We start from the raw sequence: 24,817 nt of genomic DNA, 5'->3' as shown, positions 1-24,817 counted from the left end.
TTATGGTAGAATAATTGAGAGGAACAGGTGTACAGAAATGTAGGTACTCTGAAAGTGAGAGTCACTCAGTTGTGTCCAACTCTTTGTGACCTCATGGACTATACTTTCATGGAACTCTTCAGGCCAGAATACTGGAGTGGGTAGCCTTTCCTTTCTCCAGGGGATCTTCTCAACCCAGGGATTGAACCCAGGCCTCCCGCAATGCAGGTGGATTCTTCACCAGCTGAGCCACGAGGGAAACCCCAAAATCACAGTCAATTCTGGGGCCTGGGAAGACTGTGTGCAAGTGTTAGGTGCACTTAGACTCAGAGTGCTTAGAGCAGGATGTGGAGTGAAATTGTAGACTTTCTCTAAGCCACAAGCAGACCCATCAACACAGGACAGATGCCTCACTGGCATAAGGGCCTTAAACACAACTTCTAAAGAAACACTTACTGAACAGTTAGCTATTTTAACTCAGAGGTGACTCTTAAAGGAGCCAAATGTAAGAATAAAATAGCACTTATCCCTAACAATCTGGAAGGCTGGGTCTAAGGCCCAGGGTGGCACCCTCCAAGGAGCCCTCAGAGAGGGAATCTCTGAACTAATGGTCTCTGACTGAATGTGAGAGAAGAGTACTTAACTTCCCTGAGTTTCCAAGCAACAAACACACTCAACAGTAAAAGGGTAAAAATCTAACTGGCTAAGAAGACTTAAGCACAATTTTTTTCCCTCCAAAATTGCATATACCTTACCCTTACACCCCAGGGACAATCTCTAGGTAGCTCAGCTAAAAAATAAAAACAAGCAGAAAACAACATGAGCAGGTACATTACTGCAGGGAAAATATATTTCACAGAATTAATTTAAGCAAATCACCAAACAGTTGCATCACCAGGCAGACAGCAATAATAGCCACCACCAGGTGGAGAGGTGGGGTCTATATTGAGGAGCTACAACATATTATCTAAGACGTCCAATTTATAGCCACAAATATAGAGATGTAAGGACAAGGAAAAAGTTACCCATATGCAGGGGAAAAAAAAACAAACAAACAATGGAAGCAGATGGTGGGTTAAGCCCACAAAGACCTCAAAACAGCTATTATAAATCTGTTCAAAGACTAAAGAAACAAAGATTAAATAATTCAAGAAATGTATGATGACAATTTTTCACCAAATAGAGAATATCAATGAGAGATAGATACTATAAAAAAGACTCAGTGGGAATTCTATAGCTGTAAAGTTTAATAATTGAAATGAAAAATTCTCCAGAGAGGTTGAACAGTACTGACACAGGATGCAAAATGGCTCAGTCCTGAAAACATGAAGCTACACGTGAGAGAAAAGTCACAACACCACATAGTGTGGCTTCATTTATCTGAACTATTCAGAACAAGCAGATGCATAGAGGCAGAGAGTAGATTAGTGGTTGCCTAGGACTTTGACATGTATAATTGAATTTTTCCTTCCCAAACTTCAAATTTCACTCCTAAATCCTAACACCTGGTATTTCAGAATGTGCTGTTGTTTGGAAACAGGGTACAGTAGCATTCTCAGCGGGATACTAGGAAGGACATTAGGTAAAAACTAAGTAAAACTGAATAAGATATGCATTTTAACAATAATGCATTGATATTATTTCATTGGCTGAGATATGAGGAAACTGGCTGTGGGTGTATGAACTCTGAATTATTTTTACAACTTTTCAGTAATTCTAAAAGTATTCTGAAATTAAATTTTATTTTAAAAATGGGTCTAGGAATGGAATTGGTGGTTGATAAACATGAACATTTGAGGGACATGTTAAGGAATTTAAGGGCTTCTGGGTGGTGCTAGTGATAAATAACTCTCCTGCCAATGCAGGAGACATAAGAGACACAGGTTCAATCCCTGGGTTGAGAAGATCCCCTGGAGTAGAAAATGGCAACCCACTTCAGTATTCTTGCCTGGAGAATTCCATGGACAGAGGATCCTAGAGGGTTACAGTCCATAGGGACAACAAGTCAACATGATCTAGGATGCATGTACACACAAGGAATTTAAACTTTAAGAAGTTTGGAAAATAACTTTAAATTATACTAAAGCAACATAATCAGTTTTTAGCTCATTCATCCAGAGAGGGGATATCCATGGTACATAGGGACATAAATAAATAAAATTTCTCCAGAAACTATATTAAAAATAAGAAGGTGATATGTATGGAAAGAGTAACATGGAAACTTACATTACCATATGTAAAATAGATAGCCAATGGGAATGTGCAGTATCTCTCAGGAAACTTAAACAGGTGCTCTGTTTCAACCTAGAGAGGTGGGATGGGGAGGGAGATGGGAAGGATGTTCCAAAAGGAGGGGATATATGTATATCTATGGCTGATTCATGTTGAGGTTTGACAGAAAGCAGAAAAATTCTATGAAGCAACTATCCTTCAATAAAAAATAAATAAATTTTAAAAATATCATAACTGCTAACTTTAAGGAAAATAAAGTTATTTGACACCACAAATCAAAATATAGCAAATTAAAATATCACTATTTCAATGATTAATATTATAGTGTCAAAAAAAAAAAAGAAAAGAATAATTGAAACAAGGTGAAGTTAATGTTAGACTACCTAGAATAAAATCAAATTGCCCCACTCACTGGAAGTGTCCATTAAAACTTCACTTGTCAGCAGTATTAAAACAATAAATGAGTCATCCTATATAATCTCTAACTAGGTAACTGATTAGATCCCTTGTGGATGTATCAGTTATACTCTTCTTGCAGAAACTGCTTAGGATTTCACAGCTTTATTCAAACAAGAGAAACAGATTTGGACTATTTCAGTAATAATATGGGCTTCCCTGGTAGCTCAGATGGTAAATAATCTGTCTGCAATGTAAGAGACCCTGGTTCGATCCCTGGGTGGGGAGGGTTTCCTGGAGAAGAGAATGGCAACCTACTCCAGTATTCGTGAATGGAAAATCCCATGGCAAGAGGAGCCTGGAGGGCTACAGTCCAGGCAGTGGCAAAGGGTTGGACATGACTAGTGACTAACACACACAGTGATACTATAACTCCTCTTCATGAATCTTCTACCCATCTATGTAAAAATGGTCATTTCAAGACAATTTTTATTCATTTTCTTGCCTGCTTTTACTTCTAGTCTGTGACGTAGACATTTATTTACATTTTGAATTTAACTCAGGTACTCACTTACCTCTTAAGCCTTTATTCATTACTTCTCCTACTAGTAAATGTAATTTATTATATTTAACTGATTTATGTTTTTAAAGAATTGGATAAGAGCAAAAACAAATCAGGCACATTTTGAAATATTCATATGTAACAATTTTAACAGTTGCTATAGGAAGTGTGAAATATTCCAATGTGTCTTAAATTACTCAGGCTGCCATAACGAAATAATGCAGGTTGGGTGCCTTGAAAAAAAGGAATTCACATCTTTGACATCCTCGGAGGTGGAAATCTGAGATCAAAGAACCAACACAGCTTGGTTGTGGTGACAGATCTCTTCCTGACCTATAGCCCCTTGCCTTCCTTTGTGTCCTTACCTGGGCTTTCATGAGAGAGAGAGAGAGCTCTTCTTTTTCCCTCTTTTTGTAAGGCCAAAAATCCTATTGGATTAATGCCCTACCTTTATGTCTATTTTTATCTTAAGTAATTCCTAAAAGCCCTACCTCCAAATACTGTCATATTGGGGTTAGTTAGGGCTTCAACATAATAATTTGTGGAGGGACATTTCAGTCTGTAACTCATTTTATGTATTAGATTTTGTGGTCTTCTGCATCTTCCTTGTGTTTTGGTCTTTTCCTCACACTGCAAAGCATGCAGGATCTTAGTTCACTAACCTGAGGTAGAAACTGGTGCCCCTTGCAGTAAAAGCATGGGTTCTTAACCACTGGACCACCAAGGCCTCCCTCCCTGTTTCTGAATTGGCAGCATGGTATGATTGCTTTTATACCTGGACTAATTAAAACTTCTTCTCCATCTGATCACTACTTGCTTTGCCTGTCTTGTGACTCAAGTTGGTGAAAGTATAACACATGATTTCATCTGCCTAGGCTTCCTCAGAGGCCAGGTTACACTTTGATTTAGCTTCTCCTACTCACTTGATCTGTAATATATTCCTCTGTGAGACACTTCTAATTTACCTAACTTGAAGTTGTGCAGAAGGATCACCTTGTCCTAGAATGAAAGAACTTTTGACAAGTCTTCTGGTTCTGTCATAGACAACTCTGCTCACTGTACTGAAAATAACCACCCCGTTTTTCTGTTTTATTGTTCTGAGGCATTCTAGCAATATTTATTGGTCTGCTTAAAACCTCACACTTAATTTATCCATAAGTGTGATCACGACTTTGTTTTCATTTATTCAAGGTTTATGACCATCTTTCTATGCTTTTGGCTGAAATATACAATGTTGGAGGCACAAAATATGGATAGAGATTTTTGGGAGTTTTTTTTATTTTTTAAGATTATGAAACCTCTCTTATTTTGTTAGTAATATTTCAATGAATTTTACATTTCACATAATAAAAGATACTTAGTCATTTTTATGTCTGGTGTTTGTTAATTCACAAGCTATAGTTATCAGGTGGCACAGTGGTAAAAAATTCACCTGTTGATGTAGAAGGTAAGAGATGAGGATTCAACACATGGGCTGAGATGATACCCTGAAGTAAAAGATGGCAACCCATTCCAATATCCCTGCTTGGAGAATATCATGGACAGAGGATCCTGGGGGGCTCTAGTCCATGGGGTGGCAAAGAGTTGGACATGACTGAGAGACTGAGCAAACACACAAAATATCACTTTATTTTAAGCTATTATCTATTATCTCGTAGAAGTATTTTTTAAATCAAGAATTCACCCTGGATTTATTATATTAGAAACCATCTTTGCTTATCTAGTGACTTTGTATTCACTTTTTTTTTAATTGAAAAGATTATAGCAAAGATTTATATTTTCATTTGGAGTAAATTTATAATTTGCTTTTGGTTCTAGTTCTAGATTTGTATTTTATTTCATATTTGTTATGATGAGCAATTTTGCATGTCAAATTAGCTGGGCCATAATGACCAGATTTAGTCAAACATTATTTCTTTCTTTCTTGATGTTTTTAGATGAGTAGTTTTTCTATGATAAATTATAATAGATGCGTCCTTCTGATGGAATAAACATTGATTAGAAATAACTTTGCATAAACTGCATAATCTTTCATTAACACTTATGAATGTTAATTATTAGCCCTATTTATACTTCTAAAATAAATAATTATAAATTTTATATAAATTATATATATATAAAATATATTTTAAGATATCATTGTAGAAATCCATGTATGAATAATAGTACTTAAAAATATGGCAATATATTATATTCCAGGGCTTCCCTGGTGGCACAGTGGTAAAGAATTCGCCTACCAATGCATGAGACAGAAGAGATGTGGGTTCAGTCCCTGGGTTGGAAGATACCCTGCAGAAGAGCATGGCAACCCACTCCAGTATTCTTGCCTGGAGAATCCCATGAACTGAGGGGCCTGGCAGGCTATGGTTCATAGCGTCACAAAGGATACTATAGGACTGACACAACTTAGAATGCATCACACACATGTGCTTCATTTTAACAAAGGGTATTAGAGACATTAGACTTTAAATCCATAAATAATCACATCCACATCAGGGCATTGTTTTTGCTTTGTTCAGCCTGTTCATTCCTTCTGGAGCTATTTCTCTGCTGTTTTCCAGTAGGACATTGGGCGCCTACCGACCTGTGGAGTTCATCTTTCAGTGTCATATTTTTTTGCCTTTTCATACTATTCGTGGGGTTCTCAAGGCAAGAATACTGAAGTGGTTTGCCATTCCCTTGTCCAGTGGACTATGTTTTGTCAGAGCTCTCCACCATGACCTGTCCATCTTGGATGGCCCTACACGTCATGACTCATAGTTTCATTGAGTTAGAACAAAGCTGTGTGATTCATGTGATCAGTTTGGTTAGCTTTCTGTGCCTGTGGTTTTCATTCTGTCTTCCCTCTGGTGGAGAAGGATAAGAAGTTTGTGGAAGCTTCCTGATGGGAGGGACTGGCTGTGGAGGAATTGGTATTGCTCAGATGTGCCCAGTAAATCTTTAATCCAATTTTCTGTTGATGGGTGGGGCTGTGTTCCTTCCCCTAGTTTGGCCTCAGGCCAAACTATGTTAGGGGTAATGGTGGCAATGGTGACCTCCTTCTGAAAGACTGTTATAGTCAGTGCCCCGACCCTGCAGCAAGACACTGCCAACACAGGCCTCTGCTGGAGACTTCTGGAGACTCTTAGGCAAGTCTGCCTCAATCTTTTGTGGGGTCACTGCTCCTTTCTCTCAGTCTCTTGTGGGGTCACTGCTCCTTTCTCTCAATCTCTTGTGGGGTCACTGCTCCTTTCTCCTGGGACCTGGTGCCCACAAAATTTTGTTTGTGCCCTCCAAGAGTCTGTTTTCCAGTCCTGCAGAAGTTCTGCAATCAAATCCCACTGGCCTTCAAAGTCGAATTCCCTGGAGGTTCTCAGTCCCTTTGCCGGATATCCAGGTTGGGGAATCTGTTGTGGGCCCTAGAACTTTTGCAACAATGTGAAAACTTCTTTGATAGAATCGTTCTCCAGTTTGTGGGTTGTCTTCTCTGCAGCTCTATGGTGGATTAATGGTGATCTTCTCGAGGAAGATTTATGCCACACACCACACCTCTAAGGTCTGCTTCAGCCAGAGCACCTGTCCCTCTAGTAGGCCCCTGCAGAACCAGGCCTCCACTGGAGACACCAAAACACTCAAAGGCAGGTCTCACTCAGTCTCTGTGGGGTCTCTGTGTCCTGGTGCACACAGGGTTTTGTCTGAGCCCTCTGGGCATCTCTAGCAGATATGGGATTTGATTCCAAATGTGATTTCACCCCTCCTACAGTATTGTTGGGACTTCTCCTTTGCTCTTGGAGTTGGGGTATCTTTTTTTGGTAGGATACAACATTCTCCTACTGATGGTTGTTTAGCAGCGAGTTGCAGTTTGGGAGTTCTCACAGGAAAAGATGAGCACATGTCCTTCTACTCTGCCATCTTGATATAAATAGAAAAACATCTACTTCTGCTTTATTGACTACACCAAAGCCTTTGACTGTGTGGATCACAAAAACCTGTGAAAAATTTTAAGAGATGGGAATACTAGATTATCTTACCTGCTTCCTGAGAAATCTGTATGCAGGTCAAGAAGCAACAGTTAGAACCAGATATGGGACAATGAACTGGTTCAAAATTGGGAAAGGAGTGTGCATAAAGGTGTATATTGCACACTGCTTATTTAACTTATATGCAGAGTACATCATGCGAAATGCAGGGCTGGATGAAGCACAGGTTGGAATCAAGATTGCTGGGAGAAATATCAATAACCTCAGATATGCAGATGATAGCACCCTAATGGCAGAAAGTGAAGAAGAACTAAAGAACCATTGATGAAAGTGAAAGAGGAGAGTGAAAAGTTGGCTTAAAATTCAACATTAGAAAAAACTAAGATCATGGTATATGGTCCCATCATTTCATGGCAAATAGATTGGAAAATAATCGAAAGAGTGAGAGATTTCTTCTTCTTCTTCTTTTTTTTTTTTGGCTCCAAAATTACTGATGGTTGTGATTGATGGCAGTCATGAAATTAAAAGACACTTGCTCCTTGGAAGAAAAGCTATGACCAACCTAAATATTATATTAAAAACCAGAGACTGTATAATCAAAGCTATAGTTTTTCCAGAAGCCATGTATGGTTGGGAGAGTTGGACCATGAAGAAAATTGAGAGCTGAAGTATGGATACTTTTGAACTGTGGTGTTGGAGAAGACTCTTGAGAGTCCCTTGGACTACAAGGAGATCAAACCAGTAAATCCTCAAGGAAATCAGTCCCAACTTTTCATTGGAAGGACTGATACTGAAGCTGAAGCTCCAATACTTTGGCCACTTGATGCAAAGAACTGACTCATTGGAAAATACCCTGATTCTGATAAAGGTTGAAGACAGGAGGAGAAATGGATGACAGTGGATTTGATGGTTGGATGGCATCACCAACTTGATAGACAGGAGTTTGAACAAACTCTGGGTGTTGGTGATGTTAAGGGAAGCCTGGTGTGCTGCAGTCTGTGGGGTTTCAGAGAGTCAAACACAACTGAGCAATTCAACTGATCAAACTGTTCTAGTTCTGTTCTGTTTTTCACAGAACTAGAATAAATGATTTCACAGTTAGTATGGAATCACAAAAAAACACCAAATAGTCAAAGCTGTTTTGAGAAAGAGAATGGAACTAGAGGAAAAAAACCTTCTTGACCTCAGACTATACTACAAAGCTGCAGTCATCAAGACAGTATGGCTTGACATAAAGACAGCAGTATAGATCAGTGGAACAAAATAAAAGTCTGAAGATAAATCCATACACCTATGGACACCTTATCATTGACAAAAATATACAGTGGTGGAAAGACAGTCTCTTCCAACATGTGGTGCTGAGAAAACTCATCAACTAAACTAGAACACTCAATCATGTCTTTCTCTTTGTGACCTCATGGACTGTAGCCCACAGACTTGCTCTTCTGTCCATGGAATTATCCAGGCAAGAATACTTGAGTGGGTTGCCCTTTTCTTCTCCAGTGGATTTTTCCTGACCCAGGGATTAAATCTGGTCTCCCATATTGCAGGCAGATTCTCTACCATCTGAGCCACCAGGGAAGCTCAAAAATAAAATCAAAATGGATTAAAGGCCTAAATGTAAAACCAGAAAGTATAAACTCTTAGAGGAAAACATAGGCAGAAGATTGTCTGACATAAATCACGGCAAGATTCTCTATAACCTACCTCCCAGAGTAATGGAAATAAAAACACAAATAAACAAATGGGACCGAATTAAACTTAAACACTTTTGTACAATGAAGGAAAGTATGAGATAGGGTAAAAGATAACCCTCAGAATGGGATAATATAATAGCAAATGAAACAACTGAGAAAGAATTAATCTCCAAAATATACACACAGTTCATACAGCTTAATACCAGAAAAATGAACAACCCAATCAAAAAATGGGCAGAACAGCTAGACATACATTTCTCCAAAGGAAACATATAGATGACTAGTAAACACATAAAAAGATGCTCAACATCACTCATTATTAGATAAATGCAAATCAAAACCACAATGAAGAATCATCTACTAGTCAGAATAGTCATTGTCAAAAAGTCTTGAAACAATAAATGCTGGAGAGGGTATGGAGAAAAGGGAACCCTCTTAAACTGTTGGTGGAAGTGCAAACTGAAGCAACCACTATGGAGAACAGTATGGAGATTCATTAAAAAATGAGGAATAAATCTTCCATATGACCCCACAGTCCCACCACTGGGCATATATCCTGAGGACACTAGAACTGAAAAAGACATGTACCCCACTGCTCATTGCAGCACTATTCACGGTAGCTAGGACATGGAAGCAGTCTAGATGTCCATTGGCAGCTGAATGGATAAGGAAGTTATGGTACATATACACAATGGAATATTACTCATCTATAAAAAGAAAAACATTTGAGTCAGCTCTACTGAGGTGGATGAACCTAAAGTCTATTATACAGAATGAAGTAAATAAAAAAAAAGAAAGACAAATACCATCTATTGATGCATATATATGGAATCTAGAAAGATGATGATGATGGTCCTACATGAAAGGCAACTGACTTTTGGACTCAGTGGGAGAAGGAGAGGGTGGGATGATTTGAAAGAATAGCATTGACACATATATATTACAATATGTAAAATAAGCAGTGCAGGTTTAATGTGCGAAGCAGGGCACCCATAGCTGGTGCTCTGTGATGACCTGGAGGGATAGGGTGGGAGGGAAGTGGGTTCAGGATGCAGAAGACAAATGCATGCCTATAACTGATATGTATTGATATATGGCAAAAAATATCATAATATTGTAAAGCAATTATCCTCCAATTAAAATAAGAAAAATAAAAGAACAAAGCAAGGTGACAAGATACAGCCTTGATGTACTCCTTTCCCATTTTTGAACCAGTCTGTTGTTTCATGTCAGGTTCTAACTGTTGCTTCTTGACCTTCATACATGTTTCTCAGGAGACAGGTAACATGGTCTGATATTCCCATTTCTTTAAGAATTTTCCACAGTTTGTTGTGATTCACATAGTCAGAGGTTTTAGCATAGTCAATGAAGCAGAAGTAAATGCTTTTCTGGAATTCTCTTGCTTTTTTCTGTTATCCAACACATGTTGCCAACTTGATATCTAGGTTTTCTATCTTTTCTAAAACCAGCTTGTACATTTGGAAGTTCTTGTTTCATGTACTGCTAAAGCCTACCTTGAAGGATTTTGAGCATTACCTTGAAAACATGTGAAATGAGTGCAATTGCATGGTAGTTTGAACATTATTTGGCATTGCTCTTCTTTGGGATTGGAATGAAAACTGACCTTTTCCAGTCTTTTGGCCACTGCTGAGATTTCCAAATTTGCTGACATGAGTGCAGCCCTTTAACAGCATCATCTTTTAGAATTGGAAATAGGCCATCTGGAATTTCATAACCTCCACTAACATTGTTCATAGTGATGTTTCTTAACACTCACTGGACTTAACATTCCAGGATGTCTGGCTCTAGGTGAGCGACTACACCATCATTCATATCTGAGTCATTAAGGCTTATTATTATTTTTTTATAGCTTTTCCATGTATTCTTGCTATCTCTTCTTAATCTCTCATGCTTCTCTTGGGTCCTTATGGTTTCTGTCCTTCATTGTGCCCATCCTTGAATGAAATGTCCCCTTGATAACTTAAATTTTCTTGAAGAGGTTTCTAGGCTTTTCAATTCTATTGTTTTTCTCTGTTTCTTAGCTTTACTTACTTAAGAAAAGTTTCTCATCTCTCCTTGCTAATTTTTGAAACTCTGCATTCAGTTGGGTATAAATTTTCCTTTCTCTTTTGCCTTTTCATTTTTCTTTTCTCAGTCTTTTATAAACCCTCCTCAGAAGACCACTTTGCATTTTTGCATTTCCTTTTCTTTGGGACAGTTTTGGTCACTGTTATGAACCTCTGTCCATAGTTCTTCAGGCTCTCTGTTTACCAGATCTAATCCCTTGAATCTACTTATCACTTCCACTACATAATCATAAGACTTGATTCAGGTCATACCTTATTGGTCTTGTGGTTTTCCCTATTTTCTTCAATTTAAGTCTGACTTTTACAATAAGGAGCTCATGACCTAAGCCATAGTCAACTCCAAGTCTCCTTTTTACTAACTGCATAGAGTTTCTCCATTTTCAGCTGCAAAGAATGTAATCAGTCTGGTTTGTGTATTGACCATCTAATGATGGTCATGTGTAGAGGTGTCTCTTGTGGCATTGCAAAAGTGTTTGCTATGATGAAGTGCTTTCTTCACAAAACTCTGTTATCCTTCCCCTGCTTCTTTTTGTACTCCAAGGATAAACTTGTCCATTACTTCAGGTATCTCTTGACTTCTTATTTCTGCATTCCAATTTTCTATGATGAAAAAGACATATTTTTTTGGTGCTATTTCTAGAATGTCTTTTAGGTCTTCATAGAACTGGTCTACTTTAGCTTCTTTGGCATTAAGTCTTGGGGCATAGACTTGGAATACGGTGATTTTGGATGGTTTGCCTTAGGAAAAAAACAGGTCATTCTGCAATTTTTGAGACTGCACCCAAGTGTACTTTAGATTCTTGTTGACTCTGAGGGCCACTCCATTCCCTTTAAGGGGGATTCTTGCCCACAGTAGTAGATATAATGGTAATCTGAATTAAATTTCCCCATCCCCATCAATTTTAGTTCACTGATTCCTAAGATGTCAATATTCAATCTTGCCATCTCGTTAATCACAACCAATTTACCTTGATTCATGAACCTAACATTCCAGATTCCTATTCAATATTGTTCTTTAAAGCATCAGCCTTTACTTTTATCATCAGATACATCCAAATCTGAACAACATTTCTGCTTTGGCCCAGACACTTCATTATTTCTGGAACCATTAATCACTTTTCTACTTTTCCTGAATAGCATTTTTAACACCTTCTGCCTGGGGTGTTAATCTTCTGGTGTCATTTTTTTTTTTTTAAATTCATACTGTTCATGGGGTTCTCATGGTAAAAATACTGGAGTGGTTTGCCATTCCCTCTTCCAGTGCACCACATTTTGTCTGAACTCTCCACTATGATCCATTCATCTTAAGTGCCCCTACATGGCATGGCTCATGGCTTCATTGAGTTATGCAAACTCCTTCACCACAACAAGGCTGTGATCCACTAAGGGGGAAACATGACTAATTGGAATAGTAAGTTTGTCTTATTACATGGTTGCTAAATCCATGTAGATTACTCAGTGCTTTCTTATTCACCAAATATTTGTATTTTTCCATTTTGGCTTTAAAATCTGTCCAAATATGGAACAAGATACAGGAGCACAATGTGATTAATCTAGGAAAAAATTATATGACAGTAATGCAAAAGAAAGAACTGTGACTCATTCTGTCAAGAAACTGATCACTTAATTTGTCTTTAGATTGCTTCCGTTGTTATGAGAAGAACAGATGTTTAAACTGCAAGTAGCCTGTGATGCATTCTACCTTTTATTACTCAAATGGCTACTGTGCAAATATTCTCCTTTCATAGTTCATTGACCCCCATTTTTCCAACCAACTCGTCAACCTTCCCTTTATTCTCATTTCTCCTCATGACTTAGATTACATGGTTGATGATTTTAAGAATACTCCTCTAAGACTCTGACAATTTACATATGTGTCTCAGATCTCTGGCAAATTCCTACTGTCTACTTTTTCTGTGTCTTCAACTGGACATTTATATAAGCCATATTATTTCAGAATAAAGTAGAATTCTCTTAGAATAAATTCATAGTTCTCAATATAAAATGAACCTGACAAACTACTTAGATATCATACTAGACTTCTTAGATTTACTAGTCAATTTCTAAAATAATTCTGTTCACTTTTCAATACCTTCCTCTAATGTCTGCTGTTTGCCCCCCAGCTCCAATCTTAGAAAGAAAGGAAAATCATTGTCCATTAATTGTTTACTCTTCTTCCCATCAAGGTATAGATTATAACCACAGCTGGGTCATTGGGGCAGTTATGAATCAGACTAAAGATTGTTTTCCAGATTATTCCATATTTCTTTCATGTAAGAACCAACAAGTACCCAGACAGCTTCTCAAGGCAGATGGAAGAAACACAACAACGTTGAGTGGCAGTACTTAAAGTTTCTTAAGACCTGAACTCAGAACTGGCACAATATTATCTCCACCCATATTTTCTTTGGTAAAACAAGCTGTATGTTCAAATTCCAAATCATCCATTTCATAATTAAATTCTTACCTCAGTGAATTATCACTAAATTAGGGAAAGAGAGAATGTGAGCATCAAAAATGTCTCATGTCACCTACATGTCAATACAAAAATGTAGTTTCCTCCTATTTATTTCTTTAAGGGCCAGTCTCACAGATCACATTTCATACCTCTCAGTAATAATTTTATCAGATAAATTAAACACTCGATGCCAGAAATAAAACAATGATGCTTCACCATTATCTCTCATATTTTTGCTTGCATTTATTCTGTTAGTTCAGTTCAGTCACTCAGTCGTGTCTGACTCTTTGCAACCCCATGAACTGCAACACCCCAGGCCTCCCTGACCATCACTAACTCCCAGAGTCCACCCAAACCCATGTCCATTGAGTCGGTGATGCCATCCAACCATCTCATCCACTGTCGTCCCCTTCTCCTCCTTCCTTCTCCTCCTCCTCCTTCTGTTAATACATTTATATGTTTTCACCCCAAGATTGTAGGACAAAAACAAAGGAATTTTATTGATGCATTTTTCTTACTCAGTTTTAAGTACCAATAAATATTTTCAACACCTGCTTACAAAACCTAGTTTATTGTTTTAATATTTACTCTCATGCTATTCATTTTCTCCAATTTAGCTCTTTCATTGATAAAGGTACCAATACCTCTCAACTGAGACAATGAAAATTATCTCACAGCCTATCTCCATGCTTCCAATCATCCCTGATCATCCATCTTCCAAATAAGATTCAAAGTATTCTTTGTGTGTATTTAAATCAGATAAAGTTATTAAACTAGGGGGAACTCAGTACTTCAGCATAGCATCTAGACATTCTACCATGGTCCACAAAATACTAAGTGTTCTTCCCTTGGCTTATTTTCCAGCTTAGCTTTATTTATCTGTCTACCCTTCATTCACTTGGTCATGAAGATCATTTACATTCCTTACTCTAAGGCATAGAAGATTTTTTGCTTGATCATTTTTGTGTGCTTTCTTGCTCATTAGCCAGGTGATAACTGAATTATCATATTCTCAAAAATACCTTCTAGGACTTTCCTAACTAAAAGAGCCCCCTTCTTTTGAGGTTGCTACTGGATATTAAACCACCAAGTCTCAGGTCTGCTTTGATCACCACTAAAAATGAACAATTAGAAGCAGGTGTTGTAAATATTTATTGGCATTTAAAAATATTTACTTAATAATAGTTCATGTTATTAAATACATGAAGGAAATATATATATATGTATTTCTTTATATAAATATATAAGGAAATATATATGCTTTATCTCATGTTTGGCAATTTTTACAGTAAAACATTTAAAACATTATTAATAGTGATAATACAAATTTTAGCATTTTAGATTTACCACATTTTTTGGAAGATACTTTGCTTTCCATGATACCCCTGTATCCATGGAATGAAATGACCATGCTGTAGTTCAGCCACTAAGTCATGTCTGACTCTTTGAGACCCCATGGACTGCAGCACACCAGGCTTTTCTGTCCTTCACTATCTCTCAGGGTTTGCTCAAACTCAAATCCATCGAGTTGGTGATGCCCTCAAATCATCTCATCCTCTGTTGCCCCTTTCTTCCCTTGCCTTCAACCTTTCTGAGCATCAGGGTCTTTTCTAAAGAATTGGGTCTTCCCAACCAGTGGCCAAATTATTAGAGCTTCAATTTTAGCATCAGTCCTTACAAAAAGTATCTAGGATTGACTGGTTTGATCTCCTTGCTTTCCAAGGAACTCAAGAGTTTTCTTCAGTACCACAATTTGAAAGCATAAATTCTTCAGCACTCAGTCTTCTTTGTGGCCCAACTCTCACATCCATGCTTGACTACTGGAAAAACCATATCTTTGATTATATGGAGCTTTGTCAACAAAGTGTTGTCTCTGCTTTTTAATATACTGTCTGCTATCTAGGTTTGTCAGATATTAGATTTAAACAATTGTTTAAAATTGATGCAGTCAATTTATACATGTAAAAATGATCAAGAAATTAACATATGTCTACTTTGGATACTAGATGGCAATCACAAGGACACAATATATTGTGAGATGAACCCCAGATCACTTAGCATCCTCCTATTTTTCTTGTGTGTTTGTGTGTGTGTGTGTGATGTGTGTGTGTTAGTCGCTCAATCATTTTCTACTCTTTGTGACTCCATGGACTGTAGCCCACCAGTATCCTCTGTCCATGAAAATCTCCATGCAAAAGTATTGGAGTGGGTTGCTATTTCCCTCTCCAGGGGATCTTCCCAACCCAAGGACTGAGCCCAGGTCTCCTGCATTGCAGGTAGATTCTTTACCAACTGAATTAATAGGGAAGCCCCCCTATTTCTCCTAAGTAAATGCAATATTCAGTATTTTGTTTGCCTTGCTCATCTAGTTCTGCTTCAGTTTAGTCAGTTCAGTTACTCAGCCATGTCCAGCTCCTTGAGACCCACTGACTGCACCACACCAGGCTTCCCTGTCCATCACCAACTCCCAGAGATTGCTCAAACTCATGGCCATCACTCGATGGTGATGCCATCCATCCATCTCATCCTCTGTTGTCCCCATCTCCTCCCAAATTCAATCTTTCCTTGCATCAGGGTATTTTTCAATGGGTCAGTTTTTCACATCTGGTGGCTAAAGTTAAGTATTAGGCAGCATTTCTGAGGGTCATTCACGCAATTAATGTTAGATTGATTGGTTGATTAATTGATTGATGTGACCCAGCAATTAATTTGTAAATGTAGATTAAATTCAAATAATAATTTCACTAATTTTGAGATAAATAGATATATATTGAATCCTAGACACATTGGAAAATTATTTTGTCTTTTATTTGCCATAACATAGAGTCTATAAAAATGCCATCAAAAATAAATTCTTAGAAAAAATCTTGATAATTATAATTAATATATGTGTTAGGATTATAGAATATATTAGAGTCAAAAGATTTTGAAGTGTAAGAAAATACATTTTGTATTACATATATACTAGGTACTATTGAGTATTGATCATTAAATAGCTTTAACATTCCTGGTTTTGTGTTTTATATTGAATTTCATAATGCTTGTTTATACTATGTACTTATTCCATTTCTGACATTGCATTATTTTTAGTTAAAATATTTTAATATTAAAAAATGCCTTCATGATGATAACAGAGTGGTAGTTGTATTATGTTTTGAAATTTACACAAAACAAACTAATGTTACTTAACTTTGGCTTATATTCATTGGCAAATTTAATGTATTTGTCTATATTAATTTTGTATATTGGTAAAACAATTTATAGGGGCTTCCCTGGTAGCCCAGACTGTAGAGAATCCCTCTGCAGGGCAGAAGACCCACGTTCTGTTCCCGGGTCTGGAAGATTCCCTGGAGAAGGGAATGGGAACCTACTCCAGTGTTCTTGCCTGGAGAATCCCATGGACAACAGGGTCTCCTGGGCTACAGTATGTGGGATTGCAGAGTCAGACCCAACTGAGCAACTAAGCATGACACATAACACAATTTATATTCTTTTTGCAGAATTTTACAACTTTATGCAAATTAATATTTCATGATACAAACACATATTAATATTTTATGATGGGTTTCCTAGGTGACTCAGTGGTAAGGAATCTGCCTGACAATGCAGGAGACCCAGGTTCGATCCTGGAGTAAGGAAAATCCACTAGAGGAGGAAATGGCAAATCACTACAGTATTCTTGTCTGGAAAATCCCATGAACAGTGGAGTCTGGTGGGCTACAGTACATAAGATCACAAAGAATATGACTGGACTGAGCTACTGAGCAGCCACATGCTTATATTGATACTAACAACTTGTACCTATGAGTGAATATTCACATATTTTGATGTTTTAGTGTCTAGATATATGTGAAGAGATACACACTCTTCATTTGTATAAATTTGTTCTACTTATTTAGACCAAACTTCTCAATAAACTATTGCATAATATAAAACATATAGGTAAACATAAACTAAAAGATTAATTTAAGTATATCATCTCTGGGGCTTCCCTGGTGGCTCAGACTGTAAAGAATCCCCAGAAATGCAGGAAACTGAGGTTTGGTCCCTGGGTCATGAAGATCATGAGATGAGAATGGATACCCACTCCATGTTCTTGTCTGGAACATCTCATGAAGAGAGGAGGCTGGTAGGCTACAGTCCATGACGATGTAAAGAGTCAGACAGATTTGAGTACACACATGCACACACCATTTCTTTTGGCCTTTTCATACTGTTCATGGGGTTCTCAAGGCAAGAATGCTGAAATGGTTCACTGTGTGTTTTGTCAGAACTCTCCACCAAGATGAGTCCATCTTGGGTGGCCCTATATGGCATGGCTTATTAAGTTAAACAAAGCTGTGATCCATGTGATCATTTTGCTTAGTTTTCTGTGATTGTGGTTTTCATTCTGTCTGTGCTTTGATGGATGAGGATAAGAGACTTGTGCAAGCTTCTTGATGGGATGGGCTGGCTGTGGGAAAAACTGGGTCTTTCTCTGGTGGGCAAAGCCATCTTCAGTAAATCTTTAATCCAATTTTCTGCTGATGGGTGCAGCTGTGTTCCCTCTCTGTAGTTTGGACTCCAGCCAAACTACAGTAGGGATAATGGTGACCTCCTCCAAAAGGACTTATGACAGCAAGTCTCACCTCCCAGGACTGCTGCTGTCAGCAGGACCCAGAGTCTCTGACCCTATCGCAGGCCACTGTAAACCCATGCCTCTGCTAGACTGCCAAACACTCACAGGTGAGCCTGGCTTAAAACTAAACATACAAAAAACTAAGATAACGACATCCAGTCTCATCACTTCATGGCAAATGGATGGAGAATAAATGGAAACTGACAGACTTTGTTTTATTAACTTCCAAAATCACTGTGGACAGTGACTGCAGCCATGAAATTAAAAGATGCTTGCTCCTTGGAAGAAAATCTATGACAAACCTAGACAGCATATTAAAAAGCAGAAATATCACATTGCTGACAAAGGTCTATATAGTCAAAGCTATGACTTTTCCAGTAGTCATGTTCGAATGCGAGAGTTGGACCATAAAGAAGGCTGGGCTTCAAAGAATGGATGCTTTTGAACTGTGGTGTTGGAGAAGACTCTTGAGAGTCCCTTGGACAGCAAGGAGATAAAAGCAGTCACTCCCAAGGAAAATTGATGCTGAAGCTGAAGCTCCAATACTTTGGCCACATGATGCAAAGAACTGACTCATTGGAAAAGACCCTGACTGCTGGCAAAGATTGAAGGCTGGAGGAGAAAGAGGCAACAGAAGATGAAATGGTTGGATTGCATCACCAACTCAATGGACATGAGTTTGAGCAAACTCTGGAATATAGTGAAGGACAGGGAAGCCTGGTGTGCTGCAGTTCATGGACTTGAAAAGAGTCAGACATGACCGAGCAACTGAACAACAGCAACAGGGACACCATATGATAAAGTTCATAAAGTATAAAGCAGTAGGATGAAATGTTTCAAGATTTTTTTTAGCTATAATTGAAATGCTGTATTGAGTTGTATAGATTCCAAATGCCCTCTATTTTCTTCTTAAACAAAAGTGTTTTTTGATTATTTCTTCCCTTTCAATTCTTCTTACTTCTTTCTGTAAATAAGCTACAACTCATCTTTTACCTGAATATTTTTTTTTTCTTTTCCAATTATTATCTTATCACACATCACTTTTGCTGGGTTTTGGGATAAAACTCTAATTTTCCACATAACTGATAAAATACCCTATCTACATTTTAATAGCCTTATACTGCAATATCATCCTGATTTTTTCCTACTGTATCTGTTTCATCATATATTTGTTGATATTTTTAGTCTTCATCTGTCATAGAAATATTTTCCTCCAGGAGTCTTCATGACTGGGTTACATCTTCCTTGATTTTTACTAAATCCAGTGGTTGATTTACTACTCACTTGTCCATAAACAAGGCACCAGTATCCACCATGACTTGGTCTTAGCCAAAGACTGCTCATGTGAATGATATTTTAGCCTCTTCTGAGTTTCCACTGAGTGATAATTGAGCTATTATCATATAGACTAGGAAGTAGATTAACATCCAGTGCTCCTAGTCCAGTTTCCTGGCAAACCAAGCATTCATCTAAACATAGTTATCCTATATTGTGCAGGACCTAACTCCTTCCAGAATCTGTGCTTTAGCGCCACGGGATACACACACAAAAATCACAATCCCATGTTTGAATTGCTATCCGGGCTATTCCTGCCTCTTCTTTTCCCACAGACATCCACCTCTATCCGTGTTTACCAGTACACAATTCTTAACAGCAAGCCATACTCCACTTTCCTGTCACTCTGATATCTGGTAGTTTTCCCTACCTAAATGGATGTGGTTAAATGTAAAAGTATTTTGGTGAGATTAAGATCATAAAGTCTATAAAAACAGTTTTGTGTGTCTGTAAGTGTAATGGGACAGTTAGAACATTTTTTTTATTCATAAAGTAAAATTTAAAGTCTCTAGCATTTTTTTCATTAAAAATTCCCCTTAGATTATGACAATAAGTTGTCTTCTAGTGTTTTGTCTGTCATCTCAGAAACAATATCAATTTTATAGACCTCTTTGACTGTTGTTTTGGGGCTCTGTAAGCTGCATTTTCTAGATTTCTTTACTAACTGACATTCTATTAGTATCTAGAATAAAAATAATACTCAAAAATACCAGCTGAAGCTACTCAAGCCCTCTCCCGGAGGTCTGACTATTTATTACTCTGTGAGATTCTTCTGTGCTTTAAAATTCTGGTAACCACCCTGTTTCTCATGCCCCCCTGTCCTTAGGAGTAGTAACTACTTTTGAAGATACCACCATTTTTTAACCTCAGGGTTACATTATTCTTGAGTCTCTCTGAAATCTGTGTAAACTGATTCCCAGATTCAAATTCACTTGGGATGACCTAGTGTAGTGTCTGTATTTCCAATTAGTCATTGATTGATATAGTTACCTCTCAGACTTCAGGGATCCTTAGTGCTTTGTGGTGTATGTATGTGTATTTGAGTTTCCTACAGGACTGTAGGAAAGACTAGGTGGAGGGCTTGTTAGGTAGATGCCAGTGTAATCAAGAAGTACAATATGTTTTAAAATGTGTACTTAAAACCCTCCTTTGATAAATACAAACTCTTATTGAAATATGTAAGAAATTTTTAGCAAAATTTATATTTTTCATGCTATAAATCATTTTCTATTTTCACAACTGTCAGTTACATTTAAATTTGTATCTTTTGTTATCTTTTACCATGCTTTCTCTCACATGTTTTTTTTCTTCTGCCAAACACTGTTATTTATTGTCTCTGCTTCCATATATTTACAAACCTGCTTACATCTTCATGTTTCCTACATTTGAGATCATGCCAATTGATTTTATGAGAGCATTCTTCAGTGTACTCATAACTGCAATTTCTCTTTATATTAAAAAAAATCCTCTAGATCTTAAATGGAATAATTAAATGTGATCATTCAGTTCAGTTCAGTTACTCAGTCATGTCCAACTCTTTGCGGCCCCATGAATCGCAGCATGCCAGGCCTCTCTGTCCATCACCAGCTTCCAGAGTTTACTCAAACTTATGTCCATTGAGTCATTAAATATAATTAATTACACCAGACATTAGGTCTATACATAAATAGGAAGATAATTTAGCTACTATGCCACATTTCCTGTATTCTCTTATTATTTAAAAACCTTTAATGGAGACAAGACAAGTAGGATTCCAATGGGAAAGTTCACATATAATCACTTTAAATAAACATTTTGTTCTGCAAGGACCTGAAACAGTATGCCAATGAAACTTTCATGAGAGTAGGTGAGAGATTATACATATAATTATTAGTATTACATCATTTGTCAATTCTAAACCACTTACAGAATTTAAGAACTCAATCCTGTGCCTCTGTTTATTGAAATTTTTATTGTATGGTAGCATACCTTACTCTGCTGTCTTTTCAGTTGTCCTTAGCCTTATTCCTTCCTCTATTAATTTAGGGCTTGGTCTCTCAAATCCAAAGTCCACACTGAGGTTTACAATGGTCCACATGCTTTGAGCACTTTCTTTCTGCTCTTCCTCCTTGCTCATTGTGTTCAAATCTTACAGGCTTTCCCACTTTCCCTACATCTTCATGTGGCTGCTTCCTTTAACTTTATTCCATTCTCTGCTCAATTACTAGCTTTCCAGGGATGTGACCCCTGACCACAGTGTATATGGTTCTCTAGTCATTTCCTTGCATGTATCTCTACCAGAAGGTAGAATATGCTATATTTTTGGATTCTGTGTCATCCACACTAGCATGTACACTCCATCAGTCAGGTTCAGAACTTTTTCTATCCAATTACCACTGCATGCCCCATACCTGACATGCAATGGAAGTTAAGTAAATCAGTATTGATGGGTTAATAAGTACATATCATTTAATAAGGTCAGCAATCAAGCTTAGGACTCAGGGCTATAAAAGTAAATGAGACATTTCCTGTCCTCTCCCATACCTCTCTTCTATATTAGAGAAGAAGTATCATTGGCAAGGGTGGTATGGTGGGTGGTGGTGGCTGTTAGGAGGAAGGGGAGAAGGATGGTATGAACAAAACCTAAATGATTAGAGCAAACATCAATGTCTGTTTCATTTTCACAAGCTCTGTTATCTAAGTCTGGTGAAATTTTGGGATATTTTTCAGTATTATTCTTAGCTTAATTTACTGAGAATCAAGTAATAAATGGAGCTAAGAAAGTAAAAATTAAGAAAAAAATCTCTACACATTGTATTTTGCTGCTGATGACAACCTTATTATTATTCACTGATTCATTTCTCATAAGCTCCTCCTGAAAAAAACAAAATTACTATTCATCATTTACTGATTAAAAATCAAATCTTACATTGGATAAGGAACCAATGGAAATGAAATTAGGGCCTCACTTCAGAAGACCTGATGCCCTTAATTGCAACTTAATTGTGGGTCATTATCTTATTTGTAAATATTTAAATATTTTCAGCCTGTTGATGCTCATGTTTTACTTTCAAGTCCTACCTTTCTGGGGTATTATGAATAATTTATTTGACACCAGGAATCAACTAACTACTGAAAACAGACCACATTATCTCAAGTTAGCAGTTACGAGCCAACACAGAGCACAGACAGGTGACTTATCCCAAGAGTCAGAGCCTTTCTTGATCACGCTGTATCCCTGGACACATGTGTTTCCTATTGAAGACTGAGTTAGCAAATCAGTCTACACTGTCATTTGCCTACAGACAGCTCTTTGTCATTCAGGGCACCAGCCCATCAGCCAGGGCTATACACAAACTGATTCTCTTTTGGCAAGTCACACTTTTATCTCTCTCCCAATGCTGTGATGCGTGTGTAATTTTTATCGTGGTTTAGTTGATTGCCTTGAAATTATTTTCCATCTCATGTAAATTTCCAAATGTCTTTGTGTGATTGGTGTTCACAGTTGAAAGAACATAAATTGTTCCCATTTCGGAAGGTGATATGTGAACATATTTCCCTGAGTTCCTTGAAAGAAAGGCAGTTTTTGGGAAATCAAGTAATTGTTATTTATGTTTCTAGAAGTAGGTGTTACTGCGGTCTGAAATATCCACCTCATTTTGTGTACACTTGCCATAGCAAAACCTGTCTTCAGTTGGTCAAATTATGTTTAACCTATTTGATATTCCTATCACATTTTAGAATTTTCCTAGGAAGTAAGTGTTACTTTGGCAAGCTTAAGCATATATATTTAACACAAATTCAGATGGTCAGTTTAATTCAGAAAAAGTGAGGGAGGAATTGTAAGAAACCAAAATTATGGATCATTTTAAATAAACACGTCTTAGTCTAGAGAAAATTGCTTAGCTTGCTACATTGTTTCAGCATGAAGTCTAAATTTCAGGATTTTCCAGTTTAACTAACTTATCTATGCTGTGACTCACTGATGGATAATTTTACTAAGGCAGAAATGAAATGAGTTCAATGTTCCCAAGTCATTTCTATCAGTGCAATTGTGTAGAGCATATATAAGCTGTCATTTTCCATTTTCACTTCTTCATTTATACCTTACAAGGTGATGAGGGCAGATTTGGAATTTTTCTATGAGTGATGCTCATGCACACATGTGTTATTGTGCATGCCTTGGCTTGACTAATAGTGTCATTTCCATTGCTCACTTATCTTGTTGAGAAATGATACATTCAAATTGTAGAATATTTTCATAAAATACTCATTATTTTCAATATAATATTAGGCACTGTAACTAAAATAGGAAAATAGACTTTATAGCTTTAATCATTATCTTAGTGCTTATACCCATATACATAAATGATTTATTCTGTGCCCATTCATACTATGAATTTTAATTAATTAGTTTGCCTATATTTTTCCATGGTTAATTTACCATAAAAAAATAAGAATTGGAGAAATCTAAATGAACATAGAATTGTTGATGCTATTAATGATTATTAATGGAAGTCTCACGCATGGAGCAGATGCACTGCCTGGGACATTTTTCCAACTGGGATTCCAGATGTGCTGTGACACTGGACTTCTCAGTGCTGTTTAAGTCTGGGATGTTTGTCAAAACCCAGTCTGGTGATATATCCTGCTGTTTCTGATATATATATCTGCTGTTTCTATTTCTCTTTTCTTTTAATGTTAGTATATTGAAAGTAGGGGCTTCCCAGGTGGTGCTAGTGGGAAAGAAACCACCTGCCAATGCAGGAAATGTAAGAGACTGGTTTGATTCCTAGGTCTGAAAGATCCCCTGGAGGAGGACATGGCAACCCACTCCAGTATTCTTGCCTGGAGAATTCCATGGACAGAGGAACCTGGTGAGCTATAGTTCATAGAGACGCACAGAGTCAGACACAACTGAAGTGACTTAGCACATCATATTAATGGTTATGAACACCAGGGATAATTTTTCCACCACATCTAGTAAGCATAATTGCTTAAAGCTCACCCGTGGTAAGTTTATGAGCCTGTGAAAATGTTTTAATTTTAAACTAATTTTAAAAACAAAGGAAAATATGCATGATAATAATGAATAATAGTATTACAAATGCATATAGCCTGGATTATATATTATACAATGTACATTATCTATGAGTTGTTTCTATATACATATTTATCTATATCTAGCCAAAGAATTGATGCTTTTGAACTGTGGTGTTGGAGAAGACTGTTGAGAGTCCCTTGAACTGCAAGGAGATCCAACCAGTCCATCCTAAAGGAGATCAGTCCTACGTGTTCATCGGAAGGACTGATGCTGAAGCTGAAACTCCAATACTTTGGCCACCTGATGTGAAGAGTTGACTCATTGGAAAAGACCCTGATGGTGGGAGGGGTTGGGGGCAGGAGGAGAAGAGGACAACAGAGGATGAGATGGCTGGATGGCATCACCGACTCTATGGACATGAGTTTGAGTAAACTCCCGGAGTTGGTGATGGACAGGGAGGCCTGGTGTGCT

Source organism: Cervus canadensis, chromosome 20, assembly GCF_019320065.1.
Source record: "Cervus canadensis isolate Bull #8, Minnesota chromosome 20, ASM1932006v1, whole genome shotgun sequence".
Classification (NCBI taxonomy): Eukaryota; Metazoa; Chordata; class Mammalia; order Artiodactyla; family Cervidae; genus Cervus; species Cervus canadensis.
The sequence above is the reverse complement of the archived record's forward strand: the minus strand, read 5'-3'. Positions refer to the sequence as shown.